The sequence below is a fragment of the Pan troglodytes genome, chromosome 19 (genome assembly GCF_028858775.2).
Source record: "Pan troglodytes isolate AG18354 chromosome 19, NHGRI_mPanTro3-v2.0_pri, whole genome shotgun sequence".
In the NCBI taxonomy this organism is placed as follows: domain Eukaryota; kingdom Metazoa; phylum Chordata; class Mammalia; order Primates; family Hominidae; genus Pan; species Pan troglodytes.
In genome coordinates this window covers 30,511,388-30,526,783 of record NC_072417.2, presented here as the reverse complement: position 1 = coordinate 30,526,783, position 15,396 = coordinate 30,511,388, and the positions used below count along the sequence as shown (strand labels likewise).

The 15,396-nt window shown below is 45.6% G+C and overlaps 1 protein-coding gene across 11 annotated transcripts in view; it reads right to left on the bottom strand.

Annotated features, from left to right (window-relative positions):
- Window positions 1–15,396, bottom strand: part of ACACA (acetyl-CoA carboxylase alpha) — a 330,230-nt gene that overhangs the window by 280,036 nt on the left and 34,798 nt on the right. The window contains exons 1-3 of one of the 11 annotated variants that reach the window (XM_063798639.1): window positions 8,387–8,432; window positions 7,284–7,414; window positions 5,146–5,453 (exon numbers count right to left, since the gene is read on the bottom strand). The exons of 7 other annotated variants lie outside the window; for them this stretch is intronic. The gene's annotated coding sequence lies outside the window, so the exon portion shown is untranslated. Of the gene's footprint in view, window positions 1–5,145; window positions 5,454–6,637; window positions 6,756–7,283; window positions 7,415–8,386; window positions 8,433–15,396 lie in introns of those variants that run through there. 3 more of the 11 variants (XM_016931956.4, XM_063798640.1, XM_063798642.1) reach the window with 3 other exon arrangements.

Here is a 15,396-nt window from a genome sequence, read left to right as displayed (position 1 = left end):
GGATGACAGTTTGGTAGGAAGAAGTTCTACGCCAGAGAGTAAAAAGTGAATAGGATAGAAATACATGCCCAGGTAAGAAGTTCTTGGCGGAAGCTGAGGCAGAAAGAGGGAAAGATTGGTCAACAAGGAACAATATTTATCTAGGAGCCCTCATAATCCCACTAAGTGGGGCTTCCCTAAGAATTTATCAACCCATTTTTAAAATAATAGGGTCAAGCACAGTGGCACGTACCTGGACTGTAGTCCCACCTACTCAGAAGGCTGAGGTGGGTGGATGGCTTGAGGCGAGGAGTTCAAGGCTATATGTAGTGTACTGTGCCTGCCCCTGTGAATAGCCACTGCACCCCAGGACTGGCAACGTAAAAAGACCCCATCTCTAAATAAATAAGTTAATTAAATAACAGGGATTGGAAGCAGAGAACTTAGGAAAGAAGATGTGGACTTTACAGAACAGGGATTCATATTTCACAATAATTATATCACTAATATATCAATCAGTTGGACAAATGTAGTGGGAGGAAAAAGATAATTGGGCAAGACTTCCTGGTTTATTAAGATGTTTGATTTGACTCACCGAAAAAAATGGCCTGGGAAGAGGGAAGCCTTGCCTTTCCATAACAGCAGTCTCTGAAGCTGACATGAAGGGAGTGACTTTAAAAGAACTAAAAACCATGCGGTTGCCTCTTATTTTTCTTTTACCTTTCCTAGATCCTCTTAAGTAATAGGAATTCTTTCCCCAGGATTCTTTTTTTTTTTTTTGAGATGGAGTCTCACTCTGTTGCCCAGGCTGGAGTGCCGTGGTGCAATCTCAGCTCACTGCAACCTCCGCCTCCCAGGTTCAAGCCATTCTCCTGCCTCAGCCTCCCGAATAGCTGGGACTCCAGGCACAAACCACCAAGTCCAGCTAATTTTTGTATTTTTAGTAGAGACGGGGTTTCACCATGTTGGCCAGGATGGTCTCGATCTCTTGACCTCGTGATCCGCCCACCTTGGCCTCCCAAAGTGCTGGCCACAAGTGTGAGCCACCACGCCAAGTCTCCCCAGGATTCTTAATGGTGTCGCTGTTTACCAGCTTTACGAGCTCTGCAAAACCAGGGATTTACCCTCAAAAACTGTCCTTATGTGAAATTTCAGCCAGCCCCTGCATGTCCTGCTTTTGACCTCACTGATTATTTTAAATAATTGAGCTTTCTAAAGAACTGGCCAAAGAAAGGCCTAATAGAAGCTACAGTGAAAACAAAAGTAATTAAGGAAGGATGAGTTACGATACCAAGGTCACTTACAGAGGATCTAATAATCTAATTGTTATCACCAAATGCTAAGACAGCTGGGCAGAGAATGAGCAAAGCGCTGTGTCTTTAAGACAGTACAACTGGAATTTCAGCAACCCCTGAGTGTTAGGGTGTTTGGTGCATGCCACAACCTGCCCATCCCTACTGTAGGTTCTTTAGAGCTGCTCCATGAGTTATTGCTACACAAGCTATTACGTCTGTAAGAGGCGGAGGAGGAGAACCAAAGGGTGGAGAGAACTTACTATATGAGACTAACAAATGGAAGAGAAGGATGAGTGGTACATTTCTAGAAGCTGATACTAGAGGTCTGTTATGGGCTGAATTGTATCCCAAAATTCATATGTTGAAGTCCTAACCCCTAATACCTCAGAATGTGAGTATATTTGGAGACAAAGTCTTTATAGAGGTAATTAAATTAAAATGAGGTCATAAGGGTGGGCCCTAATCCAGTATGACTGTCGTCCTTATAAGACGAGGCGACGAGGACACAGACACACATATGAAGACATAGGGCGTCCATGGCCATGTACAAACCAAGGAGAAAATATCAGAAAAAAACTAACTGCTGACACCTTAATCTTGGACTTCTAGCCTTCAGAACTGAGGAAATGCATTTCTGTTGTTTAAGCCACCAGTTTGTGGTACTTTGCTATAACAGCCCTAGAAAACGAATACAAAATCCCAAATATATGACTTCCAGGGTTTTCAAGGTGATGTAAAGGTATTAGGGACTCATCCTGAGCATCCCAGCTACCTTCCAACCTTAAAGTTGCTTTCTTATCTTCCTGTGGGTAAAGTCAGAAAAGTATGAGAGGTCCCTGTCTTCAAGGTGATTATAGTCTATTTAAGAAGATAAAACTAGCACATTAAAACCGAGTGTCTGTGTCACACTCTTTAGATGATAGCCATATGAATTTGTAATAGCCATAGATGAGAAAAGATAAATTCTCAAAAATTGATAAACCCAGATATATATAAACATTATATGGGCCACTGTCCAGACAGCTTCATTTGGCATTTTTTGGTCAAATATTTAGATTAGGGCATCGTTTCTCAAAGCATGTCCCACTGACCACCTGATGAAACAAACACTAGGGTGCGCCAGGCGCGGTGGCTCACGCCTGTAATCCCAGCACTTTGGGAGGCCGAGGCGGGTGGATCACGAGGTCAGGATATCGAGACCATCCTGGCTAACATGGTGAAACCCCGTCTCTACTAAAAACGCAAAAAATTAGCCAGATGTGGTGGCGGGCGCCTGTAGTCCCCGCTACTCCGGAGGCTGAGGCAGGAAAATGGCGCGAACCCGGGAGGCGGAGCTTGCAGTGAGCTGAGATCGCGCCACTGCACTCCAGCCTGGCGAAAGAGCGAGACTCCGTCTCAAAAAAAAAAAAAAAAAAACCACCAGGGTGCTTGTTAAAAATGCAGATTCCCAGCCCTTTTTTTTTTTTTAAATCACAACTACTCACTGCAGCCTCAACTCCTGGGCTCAAGCGATCCTGCCACCTCAGCCTCTCAAGTAGCTGGGACTACAGGGACATGCCACCACACTTGGTTGACTTTTTCTCTTTTTCTTTTTCTTATTGTTTTTTTTTTTTTTTAGACGGTCTCGCTCTGTCACCCAGGCTGGAGTGCAGTGGCACGATCTCGGCTCACTGCAACCTCCACCTCCCGGGTTCAAGCGATTCTTCTGCCTCAGCCTCTCAAGTAGCTGGGATTACTGGCGCGTGCCACCATGCCCAGCTAATTTTTGTATTTTTAGGAGAGACGCGGCTTCACCATGTTGGTCAGGCTGGTCTTAAACTCCTGACCTTGTGATCCACCCACCTTGGCCTCCCAAAGTGCTGGGATTACAGGCGTGAGCCACTGGACCTGGCCGACTTTTTCTTTTTTTAAAGCATCCCTAATAATTAATCACCCTAAAGTTTGAGGACAGTCGTTTAAGATTTATCATTATTGTTCCCCTCTTTGTGTGCCAGAGTCTCTGTTGAACAACAAGGCCTTCAATACCTGTCACTCTTAGGACAAGAAAGTCTGTCAAGTCAGGTTTGAGTTGAATCAAGGGAGAAAACAAAGTGCCTTAATAGAAAATAGAACCATGGGCTGGGTATGGTGGCTCACGCCTATAATCCCAGCACTTTGGGAGCACAAGGCGGGTGGATCACCCGAGGTCAGGAGTTCTAGACCAGCCTGGCCAACATAGTGAAACCCCGTCTCTACTAAAAATACAAAATTTGCGGCAGGGCACGGTGGCTCATGCCTGTAAACCCAGCACTTCGGGAGGACGAGGTGGGTGGATCACCTGAGATCAGGAGTTCAAGACTAGCCTGGCCAATATGGTGAAACCCTGTCTGTACTAAAAATACAAAAAATTAGCTGGGCATGGTGGCAGGCACCTGTAATCCCAGCTACTCAGGAGGTGAGGCAGGAGAATTGTTTGAACCCAGGAGGCAGAGGTTGCAGTGAGCCGAGATCGTGCCACTGCACTCTAGCCTGGGTGACAGAGTGAGACTCTGTCAAAAAAATAAAAATAAAAAATAAAAAAATTGCTGGGTATGGTGGCACGTGCCTGTAGTCTCAGCTACTTGGGAGACTGAGGCAGCAGAATCACTTGAACCCAGGAGACAGAGGTTGCAGTGAGCCGAGATTGCACCACTGTACTCCAGCCTGAGCAACAAAGCAAGACTCCATCTCAAAAAAAAGAAAAGAGTCCAGGCATGGTGGCTCACGCCTGTAATCCCAACACTTTGGGAGGCCAAGACGGGCGGATCACCTGAGGTCAGGAGTTCGAGACCAGGCTGGCCAACGTGGCAAAATCCCATGTCTAGTAAAAGTACAAAAATCAGCCTGGCATGGTGACGGGCACCTATAATCCCAGCTACTTACGAGGCTGAGGCAGGAGAATCGCTTGAACCCGAGAGGCAGAGGTTGTAGTGAGCCAACAGGCCACTGCACTCCAGCCTGGGAGACAGAGAGAGACTCCATCTCAAAAAAAAAAAAAAAAAGAAAAAGAAAAGAAAATAGAACCATGAAGAGCCCCCTGTCCTGGGGCTGTCTGACCATGAATCCAAATTCGTAGATAACAAGGTCAGTGATCAATCTTTAGGACAGAGAATAGAGGAATTATTAGGATATTATTTCCTGCTGACCACCAATAGTTATACTTTAATCTGGCTTCTGGCACTTGCCATGCTTATTCTTATCCTTATACCTTTGTTTATGGTGTCAGACTTGTCCAACTTTTCTCCTATTTTTCTGAATCTTTCTAGTCCTTGGAAGTCCCATTTTCTCCAAGATTTCTCTTACTTCTCCAGCTTTCACTGATCTCTCTCTCCTTTGAATTCTTGTAGCAATATGGTCATACCACACAGTTCAGAATTTTTTTTTTGAGACAGAGTCTTGCTCTGTCTCCCAGGCTGTAGTTCAGTAGCGTGCTGTCAGATCACTGCAACCTCCGCCTCCCGGGTTCAAGTGATTCTCCTGCCTCAGCCTCCCGAGTAGCTGGAATCACAGGTATGTGCTACCATGCCCAGCCAATTTTTGTATTTCCGGCAGAGACAGAGTCTCACTATGTTGGCCAGGCTGGTCTCAAACACCTGACCTCAAATGATCCTCCCACCTCTGCCTCCCAAAATGCTGGGATTACAGGTGTGAGCCACCATGCCTGGCCCACAGTTCAGAATTTAATTAGGATATATATTTTTTTGTCTGCATACTGGTTTTAGCTCTCCAGTTAAATCCTGAAGGCAGAGACCATCTCTTATAGTTTGCTACCCCCTTTTATAGCTCTTCAAGTAGGACTAGGTATTTCTATTAGTAAGCGCTTCATTGACTGAAATAAAGATTAGCTCTGTACCTGAGAGGCCACTCTGCTCCTGATGCCTGCTTATCCGTCTTCACGTTGTCTCTGAGAGGCAAAGCCTCCAGTGGGATATATAGCTGCTTTACAGATGGACAGAATTCATCAAGAAAGTCAGTGCCTTGCCCACAACTGTGGCTCCAGTTGTGATATAAAAAGAAAAATAAGACACAAAGTCCTTATCTGAATACTATGTCTCTTTGCTGTTGTTAATCACTCCAGTTTATCCAGAATTAAGAGCCTGAAGGAACTTCATACCATAAGGTCAGAAAATGTCCTCAGAAGGCCACTTCATAAGTCTGGTCCTAATGATGAAAGGTAGAATTGCACAATGAAGGACAGCATGAATAGTAGAGACTCCCCACGATGTTTTCACATGGACACAGGGTTTTCACATGGCATTTCTGCTCTCACTCCTTCCTTATCCAATAGCAAACACTTCCAGTCTCTATACTTCAGCCAGTTACCAAATCTTAACTTCTTCCTCCATGATACCTCCAATATATATGTTTTTAAGATCCCTAAGTCCTACATACCTCACAACTAAAATACCTGGAGAAATTTTAGAGGGCTCTTTAAAAACAGGAAAATGGACAAGATGACTTGTTTGGATTTTGCCCAATCGTAGGATTCTGACATTTTATGTTGATCAGCTTTATAGCCTAGCCATCCCTGACTTCACTTTCCTCTAAAGCCATGACGGTGCTCCTGGTAAGTTGATTTCCTGCCCCATCCCTACCTTCTCTTTAGACTTCCCTAGTGTCTCCATCATTCCTATATCAGGTTCAGGTTTTTCCTGCTACATATTTAGGCCTCTACCTGTCTTCTACCTTCACTCTCTATTGTTGTTATATATATGAAACACAATACATAATAAAATATAACATTAATAATTTTGTAGAGCCTTTATCGTCAAGAAAAATTGAGCCATCATTCAATTTCTTTTTATCCTTTTAATATCTTGTCTTAAAATTTTCCTGTATGTCATATCTTAGAGCAGAAGATTTCACAATGTCATGTCTTTTTTTTTTTTTTGAGACGGAGTCTCACTCTGTCACCCAGGCTGGAGTGCAGTGGCATGATATCGGCTCACTGCAACCTCTCCCTCCCAGGTTCAAGCAATTCTCCTGCCTCAGCCTCCCAAGTAGCTGGGATTACAGGTGCATGCCACCACGCCTGGCTAATTTTTGTATATTTAGTAGAGACAGAGTTTCACCATTTTGGCCAGGCTGATCTTGAATTCCTAACCTTGTGATCCACCCGCCTTAGCCTCCCAAAGTGCTGGGATTACAGGCGTGAGCCACCGCACCTGGCCACAATGTCACGTCTTTTTAAAAAAAATCTCACCTCTGGGCCAGGTGTGGTGGCTCGCGCCTGTAATCCCAGCACTTTGGGAGGCCGAGGCAATAGGGTTACCTGAGGTCAGAAGTTTGAGACCAGCATGACCAACATAGAGAAACCCTGTCTCTACTAAAAGTACAAAAATTACCTGGGTGTTGTGGCAGGCACCTATAATCCAAGCTACTCAGGAGGCTGAGGCAGGAGAATCTGTTGAATCCGGGAGGCGGAGGTTGCAGTGAGCCAAGATCATGCCATTGCACTCCAGCCTGAGTGACAGAGCAAGACTGCGTCTCAGAAAAAAAGAAAAATATCATCTCACCTCTGGTTAACTCCTAGACCTGCAGGTACAAAGTTATTTTCCAACACAAGTCATGTTTATCAGTGGACCTATTGTGCTGATGTGCCCAATTTTCTTATTGGAAAAAGAAAAAAAAAAAAAAGAAGAAAGAATAAAGACAACAAAAAATCCATGAAAAGGAAATGTAGCTTCAATCAATGAACAAGATGGCCATAATCAGTTGAATAACATAGTTTTGGGGGTGAATACAGGCAAGCAAAACTGAGAAGAACCGATTCTTGGTATTGGCAGTGTCAGTCTCAAGAGCAGCAGCAACTCTACCTTCTCTGTGCTCTGTATTATAAACAGCTTGAGCTCTTTAATCAGATAGGCTATGCTTTAAATCCTGACTGTCGCTAATTAGCTCTGTGGCCTTGAGGAACTGACACCTTTCTGAGCCTCAGTTTCCTTATCTATATTATATATATCTATCTTATATTCAGGATATAAAGCCTACCTTCTAAGGTGGTGTTTTGGATTAAATGATGTAACCAACATGTTAAGCTTCTGGCACAGAGCTTGTTAGATAGTAGGCACACAGAAAATATTACTTTCCCCTTTCTCTCCATGTTCCTTTCCTTTCATTTCCTATTAGTAATCAATACAGAACAGAGTGCTTTATGGATCCTCAATTGATTCAGAAATTGTGATTGCTGGGCGCAGTGGCTTATGCTTGTAATCCCAACACTTTGAGAGGCCAAGGTGGGTGGATCACCTGAGGTCAGGAGTTCAAGATGAACCTGGCCAACATGGTGAAACCCCGTCTCTACCAAAAATACAAAATTAGCCGGGTGTGGTGGCACACACCTATAGTCCTAGCTACTTGGGAGGCTGAGAAAGGAGAATTGCTTGAACCTGGGAGGCGGAGGTTGCAGTGAGTCGAGATCACACCACTGCACTCCAGCCTGGGCAAGACAGAGTGCCGTCTCAAACAAAAAAACAAACAAACAAACAAAAAATTGTGTCATTACTAAATTCACTGCCCCCTGCACCCACCTTGAGCAACAGAGTGGAGGCCCTATCTTAGCTATGAGGGAGGCTGAGGAAGGAGAATCACTTGAACCCGGGGGGCAGAGGTTGCAGTGAGCCGTGTTTGCGCCACTGCACTCCAGCCTGGGTGACAGAGCGAGACTCCGTCTCAAAAAATAAATAAATAAAAAATTCAGTGGCTGGGCACTGTGGTTCACGCCTATAATCCCAGCACTTTGGGAGGTCGAGGTGGGTGAATCACCTGAGGTCAGGAGTTCAAGACCAGCCTGGCCAACATGGTGAAACCCCGTCTCTACTAAAAATACAAATATCAGCTAGGCGTGGTGGTGGGTGCCTGTAATCCCAGCTACTCGGGAAGCTGAAGGAGGAGAATCACTTGATCCCAGGTGGTGGTGGTTGCAGTGAGCCAAAATTGCGCCATTGCACTCCAGCCTGGGTGACAAGAGCAAGACTCCATCTAAAAAAATAATAATAATAAAATGAAAATTCAGTTCACCAACCCATCCGCCCCAATATTTCCAGGTTAATGGAGCATGTGATCAGGGACCTTGGGATATTATGAATCCTTACCCTTACTTGGAAGGAACAAATGACTGTGGCCTGAGCTTCTGAGTACCAACCAAAGGGCTGGCACGTGTGAGTATGCCTGGCCCCACTCAGGCTTATTATTGCATCACACAAGAAAGATTCTTTGGCCCCTTTGGCAAGCATGTGTAATAGTAGGAACCTGCATATATTACAAGTAGGAGTGTAGTGAGGACAATCCCTTAGAAAACAGTTTGGCATTAATTGGTAAAGTTGTACATACCCTGCATACCCTATAACCAGCTTCTACTTCTGGATTTATACCCTGGAGAAACTTTCAAAACTGCCCCAGAAACATTGCTCATTATGGCTACAAACTGGAAACAACACAAATGTCTCTCAACAGCAGAATGAATATACAAATTGTGATACATTCATACAATGAAATATTATAAAGCAATGAGAATGAGCAGATGATTGCTACATGAAGTAATATGGATGGATTTTACCAACATAATGTTGAGCAAAAAATGTATGTTTCCTGCTACAAAAACAGGCAAAACAGGCCAGGTACCAGTGGCTCATGCCTATAATTCTAGCACTTTGAGAGGCTAAAGCAGGAAGATCACTTGAGGCCAGGAGTTCGCGACCAGCCTGGGCAGCATAGGGAGACCCTATCTCACAAAAATTATAAACAATTTAGCTGGGCAAGTGATACACGCCTGTAGTCCCAGCTACTTGGGTGGCTGAGGTGGGAGGATTGCTTGAGCCCAGGAGTTGGAGGCTTCAGTGAGTCTTGATCACACAATTCCACTCCAGCCTGGGTGACATAGCAAGACGCTGTCAAAATAAAACAACAACAAAAAAATGGGCAAAACAAGCCAGGTGCATGCCCCTGTAGTCTCAGCTAGTCAGGAAGCTGAGGTGGTAGGATCACTTGAGCCTAGGAGTTCAAATCTGGCCTGGGCAACACAGAGAGAGAGAGACCCCATTTCTAGAAAAAAAAAAATAGGCAAAACTCATTTGTGATGGCAAGAATCTGGATAATACATTCTTTTTTTTTTTTTTTTTTGAGATGGAGTCTTGCTCTGTAACTGCAGGCTGGAGGGCAGTGGTGCAATCTTGGCTCACTGCAACCTCCGCCTCCCAGGTTCAAGCAATTCTCCTGCCTCAGCTTCCCGAGTAGCTGAGATTACAGGTGCGTACCACCACACCCATCTAATTTTTGTATTTTTAGTAGAGACGAGGTTTCACCATGTTGGCCAGGCTGGTCTCCAACTCCCGACCTCAGGTGATCTGCCCGCCTTGGCCTCCCAAAGTGCTGGGATTACAGGCGTGAGCCACTGCTCCTGGCCCCTCCTTTTTTTTTTTTTTTTTGAGAGAGAGTCTCACTCTGTCACCAAGGCTGGAGTGCAGTGGCCCAATCTCGGCTCTGCAACCTCTGCCTCCTGGGTTCAAGTGATTCTCCTGCCTCAGACTCCTGAGTAGCTGGACTACAGGCATGAGCCACCATGCCCATCTAATTTTTGTATATTTAGTAGAGACGGGGTTTCACCATGTTGGCCAGGCTGATCTTGAACTCCTGAGCTCAGGTGATCCACCTGCCTCAGCTTCCCAAAGTACTGGGAATACAGGCGCGAGCCACAGTGTCCAGCTGATAATATTTACTTTTGATGGTGAGTAGTGACTGGGAGAACACATAAAAGAAATTTCCAGCCCAGACGCAGTGGCTCACGCCTGTAATCCTAGCACTTTGGGAGGCCGAGGCAGGCGGATTGCCTGAGCTCAGTAGTTCAAGACCAGCCTGGGCAACACGGTGAAAACTAGTCTCTACTAAAAAAAAAAAAAAAAAAAAAAATTAGCCGGGCATGGTGGTGTGTGCCTGTAGTCTCAACTACTTGGGAGGCTGAGGCAGAAGAATTGCTTGAACCCGGGAGGTGGACGTTGCAGTGAGCTGAGATTGTGCCACTGCACTCCAGCCTGGGTGACAGAGCTAGACTCTGTCTCCAAAAATAATATAAATAAATAAATAAATAAATAAATAAATAAATAAAAATTAGGCCGGGTACGGTGACTCATCCCTGTAATCCCTGCACTTTGGGAGGCTGAGGTGGGCGGATCACCCTGAGGTCAGGAGTTCGAGACCAGGCCGGCCAACATGGCGAAACCCCGTCTCTACTAAAAATACAAAAATTAGCCGGACTTGGTGGCACATGCCTGTAATCCCAGCTGCTTGGGAGGCTGAGGCAGGAGAATCGCCTGAACCTGGGAGGCGGAGGTTGTAGTGAACTGAGATTATGCCACCGCACTCCAGCTTGGGCAACAGAGCAAGACTCCATCTCAAAAAAAAAAAAAAATACATAGAGTTTGATTCCATTTATATAACATTCAAAAGTAAACAAAATATTTTTAGTGATACATATATAGAGAGTTCAATTTTTTTGTTTGTTTGTTTTTGAGATGGAATTTCACTCTTGTTGCCCAGGCTGGAGTGCAATGTCACGATCTCGGCTCACTGCAACCTCCACCTCCCGCGTTCAAGTGATTCTCCTGCCTCAGCCCCCCGAGTAGCTGGGATTACAGGCATCTGCCACCATGCCTGGCTAATTTTGTATTTTTAGTAGAGACAGGGTTTCTCCATGTTGGTCAGGCTTGTCTTGAACTCCTGACCTCAGGTGATCCACCTGACTCAGCCTCCCAAAGTGCTGGGATACAGGCATGAGCCACCACGCCCGGCTGATAGTTCAATGATTTTACAAAACATGGAAAAATAAAGATTGGGAGGAGGAAAGAGACCGGAGGACCAGAGGCACAGACATGTAAAGAGCATCCATGATGCTGGCAATGTTCAATTTCTTAATTTGGGTGATGGTAACATATGTTCACCTTTTCAGTATTATTATTATTATTATTGAAAATATACTTATGTTCTATATACTCTCCTGTATATATGGTATATTCCACAATTAAAAAACGGCCGCGGCCAGGCCGAGTAGCTCACGCCTGTAATCCCAGCACTTTGGGAGGCTGAGGCGGGTGGATCACTTGAGGTCAGGAGTTTGAGACCAGCCTGACCAACATGGTGAAACCCCGTCTCTACTAAAAATACAAAAATTAGCCAGGCGTGGTGATGGGCGCTTGTAATCCCAGCTATTTGGGAGGCTGAGGCAGGAAAATGGCTTGAACCTGGGAGGCGGAGGTTGCAGTGAGCTGAGATCACGCCACCGTACTCCAGCCTGGGGGACACAGCGAGACTACGTCTCAAAAAAAAATAAAGAAAAAGAAATAAAGAAATAAAATGGCCATGCTGGTGGCTGATCCCTATGATCCCAGCACTTTGAGAGGCTGGGGTGGGAGGGCTGCTTGAGCCAGGAGTTCAAGATCAGCTTCGGCAACATACTGAGACCCTGCCTCCATTATTAAATTTTTTAAATTTAAAAACAAACCAAAACAAATGAACAAAATGGCATGCAGCCTTTAAAAAGCAGTAGCATAAGCCAGACGCAGTAGTTCACGCCTGTAATCCCAGCACTTTGGGAGGCCAAGGCAGGTGGATCACGAGGTCAGGAGATCGAGACCATCCTGGCTGACATGGTGAAACCCCATCTCTACTAAAAATACAAAAAATTAGCCAAGCGTGGTGGTGGGCACCTGTAGTCCCAGCTACTTGGGAGGCTGAGGCAGGAGAATGGTGTGAACCCAGGAGGCGGAGCTTGCAGTGAGCCGAGATAGCGCCACTGCACTCCAGCCTGGGCGACAGAGCGAGACTCTATCTCAAAAAAAAAAAAAAAAAAGAGTAGCATAGTGTGCAGGTACAATAATTTTAAAGCTAGAAGAGGCCTTGTAAGCCATTTTGTCTAACCACCTCATTACAGAAACCGAAATAGAGGCCAAGAGAAGACAAGTGACCTGTTCAAATTGATTTAGTCAATTAAAGAGCCTAGAGTAGGCCTCTTGGCTTCCTGTCAAGTGCTCCTTCTGCAGACCCATCCTGATTCATCCATTTGGTCCTAGTTCCTACTCTCTTCCAATGTCATATCTCTGAACTGCATATGTCATAAAACTCATAACTTTTTTCCTGCTAAATTTGATGTTTTTGTTGTGGGAAAAGGAGATCAGAAGAGACATACTCTGCTCCACTGATATTCCAAATGCTTAGAAAGTCAGTCAAAATATCTAGGAGTAGAGAAATAGTCTATTAGAAATAATAGAAACATGGATCTATTTGTCTACACTTGGATTTTTTTTTTTTGGTGGGGGAGGATGGAGTCTCGCACTGTCACCCAGGCTGGAGTGCAGTGGTGCAATCTCGGCTCACTGCAACCTCCGCCTCCCGGGTTCAAGTGATTCTCTTGCCTCAGCCTCCCAAGTAGCTGGGACTATAGGCATGTGCCACGACGCCCAGATAATTTTTGTATTTTTGGTGGAGATGGGGTTTCACCATGTTGGCCAGGCTGGTCTTGAACTCCTGACCTCGTGATCCACCTGACTCAGCCTCCCAAAGTGCTGGGATTATGGGTGTGAGCCACGGTGCCCGGCCTACTCCTGGATATTTTGACTGCAGCTCTTCCACCGCTCTGTCCCCGACAGTATGGCCTACTCCAATATGCAGGCTGACTTTTTTTTTTAAATGGAGTCTTGCTCTGTCGCTTAGGATGGAGAGCAGTGGTGTGCTGTTGGCTCACCACAACCTCTGCTTCCTGAGTTCAAATGATTCTCCTGTCTCAGCCTCCCAAGTAGCTGGGATTAGAGACGTGCGCTACCACTCCTGGCTAATTTTGTATTTTTAGTAGAGACAGGGTTTCACCATGTTAGTCAAGCTGGTCTTGAACTCCTGACCTCAAGTGTCCACCCGCCTTGGCATCCCAACCTGCTGGGATTACAGGTATGAACTACCGTGCCTGGCCCAGGCTGACTTTAGAGTCTTTAAGTTACAAAAGAAAAGGGTAGGGTCTGCGAGGTGATCAAAGAAAACTCTTAGACTTCATCTTTGGCCAAGCACAAGGTCTCTTTTGGGAAAAGTGAGCTCTTTTGCCACCTTGTGACACTGGATGAGAACAGCAAGCCCTCAGATCAATTCCTACTCCTGCTCCAAGGTGGCAGCATTGTACCGTGGCATCTAGGAACTAATGTACAGAGAGTTTCAAATAGAGCAACAGGAGGGAAGGTGATAATACCTCAGGGGAGCAGAGAATCATGTCATCATGTTAAGGAAATAGTAAGCAAAAATCACAAAACCCAAGGAAGGCAATGGAGCCCCTCTGCCCTAACCACCTCCTCTGCTAAGAGAAGCAGGCAGCCAGAGGCAAGAGGGTGGGGAGGATGAATAAAGATTTGCTTGGACCAATAAAGATGTGAGGCATTTATGTTCCCTCTAGTCAGTGGCCTCATTTCTCTGCTTTCTTTCTCACAGTAAAACTTTTAAAAAAAGTTTTCTAGTCTGGGTGCAGTGGCTCACACCTGTAACCCCAGCAATTTGGGAGGCCAAGGTGGGCAGATTGCTGGAGCTCAGGAGTTGGAGACCAACCTGGGCAACACAGTGAGACTGTGTCTCTACAAAACATAACCCATCTCCAAAATAAAAGAAGACCAAAGAAGTTGTAGAGTTTGATAAAGATGGAGTAGATCTTTATTCTCTTTTTTTTCTTTTCTTTTTTTTTTTTTTTTTGAGACGGAGTTTCGCTCTCGTTGCCCAGGCTGGAGTGCAATGGTGCAATCTCGGCTCACTGCAACCTCCACCTCCCAGGTTCAAGCGATTCTCCTACCTCAGCCTCCCGAGTAGCTGGGATTACAAACATGCGCCACCATGCCCAGCTAATTTTTGTACTTTCAGTAGAGATGGAGTTTCTCCATGTTGGTCAGGCTGGTCTCGACCTCCCGACCTCAGGTCATCCACCCGCCTCAGCCTCCCAAAGTGCTGGGATTACAGGCGTGAGCCACCGCGCCCGGCCCTTCATTCTCTTTTATGCTCCATCTATCTATGCCATGACAAAGTCTACAGATTATTACACTAGACACTAAAAAATACAAATTTGGAAAAATCTTCAACAACAGTTATCTGTCTAGGAAAACCTTCCCAAGCCACAGACAGTACCACTCACCTGCCGTGTTTAGCTCTTCCTCACAACCTCTCAGCCCAATGGTCATCAGAATGTTGTCCACCAATACTCACTTCACTATTCAGGAGTGTGAAGATGTGCAAAACTCAATAGGTATGTCTGTGCTAATGTGAGTTTATGCATATAACCGTGGATTAATTCTAGAGATCATATGGTTCAGGGCCGGCTGGGGTGACTCACGGCTGTAATCCCAGCACTTTGGGAGGCCGATGGGGGCAGATCACTTGAGGTCAGGAGTTCGAGACCAGCCTGGCCAACATGGTGAAACCTGTCTCTACTAAAAATATAAAAATTAGCCGGCAGGGTGGCACACACATTTAATCCCAGCTATTCAGGAGACTGAGGCAGGAGAATCACTTGAACCCAGGAGATGAAGGTTGCAGTGAGCCAAGATTATGCCACTGCACTCCAGCCTGGGCAACAGAACGAGACTCCATTTCACAAAAAAAAGGCCAGGCACGGTGGCTCATGCCTGTAATCCCAGCACTTCGGGAGGCCGAGGCGGGTGGATCACGAGATCAGGAGATTAAGACCATCCTGTCTAACACGGTGAAACCCTGTCTCTACTAAAAATACAAAAACATTAGCCAGGCATGGTAGTGGGCGCCTGTAGTCCCACCTACTCAGGAGGCTGAGGCAGGAGAATGGCGTGAACCTGGGAGACAGAGCTTGCAGTGAGCCGAGATCGTGTCACTGCACTCCAGCCTGGGCGACCGAGCGAGACTCTGCCTCAAAAAAAAAAGAGATCATATGGTTCAGGACTCTCAATTTATAGAAGAGAACATTTAGATCCCAAGAAGTCAAGTCATTTTCTCAAGGTGATAGCTCATAACAGGGCCTGTACTAGAACTCAATTGTACTGACTCCTAGTCCTAGTTTCCTGCTCTATTTCTATAATTCCTGCTCTAGAAATTATATTCCTTACTAGAAATCTCC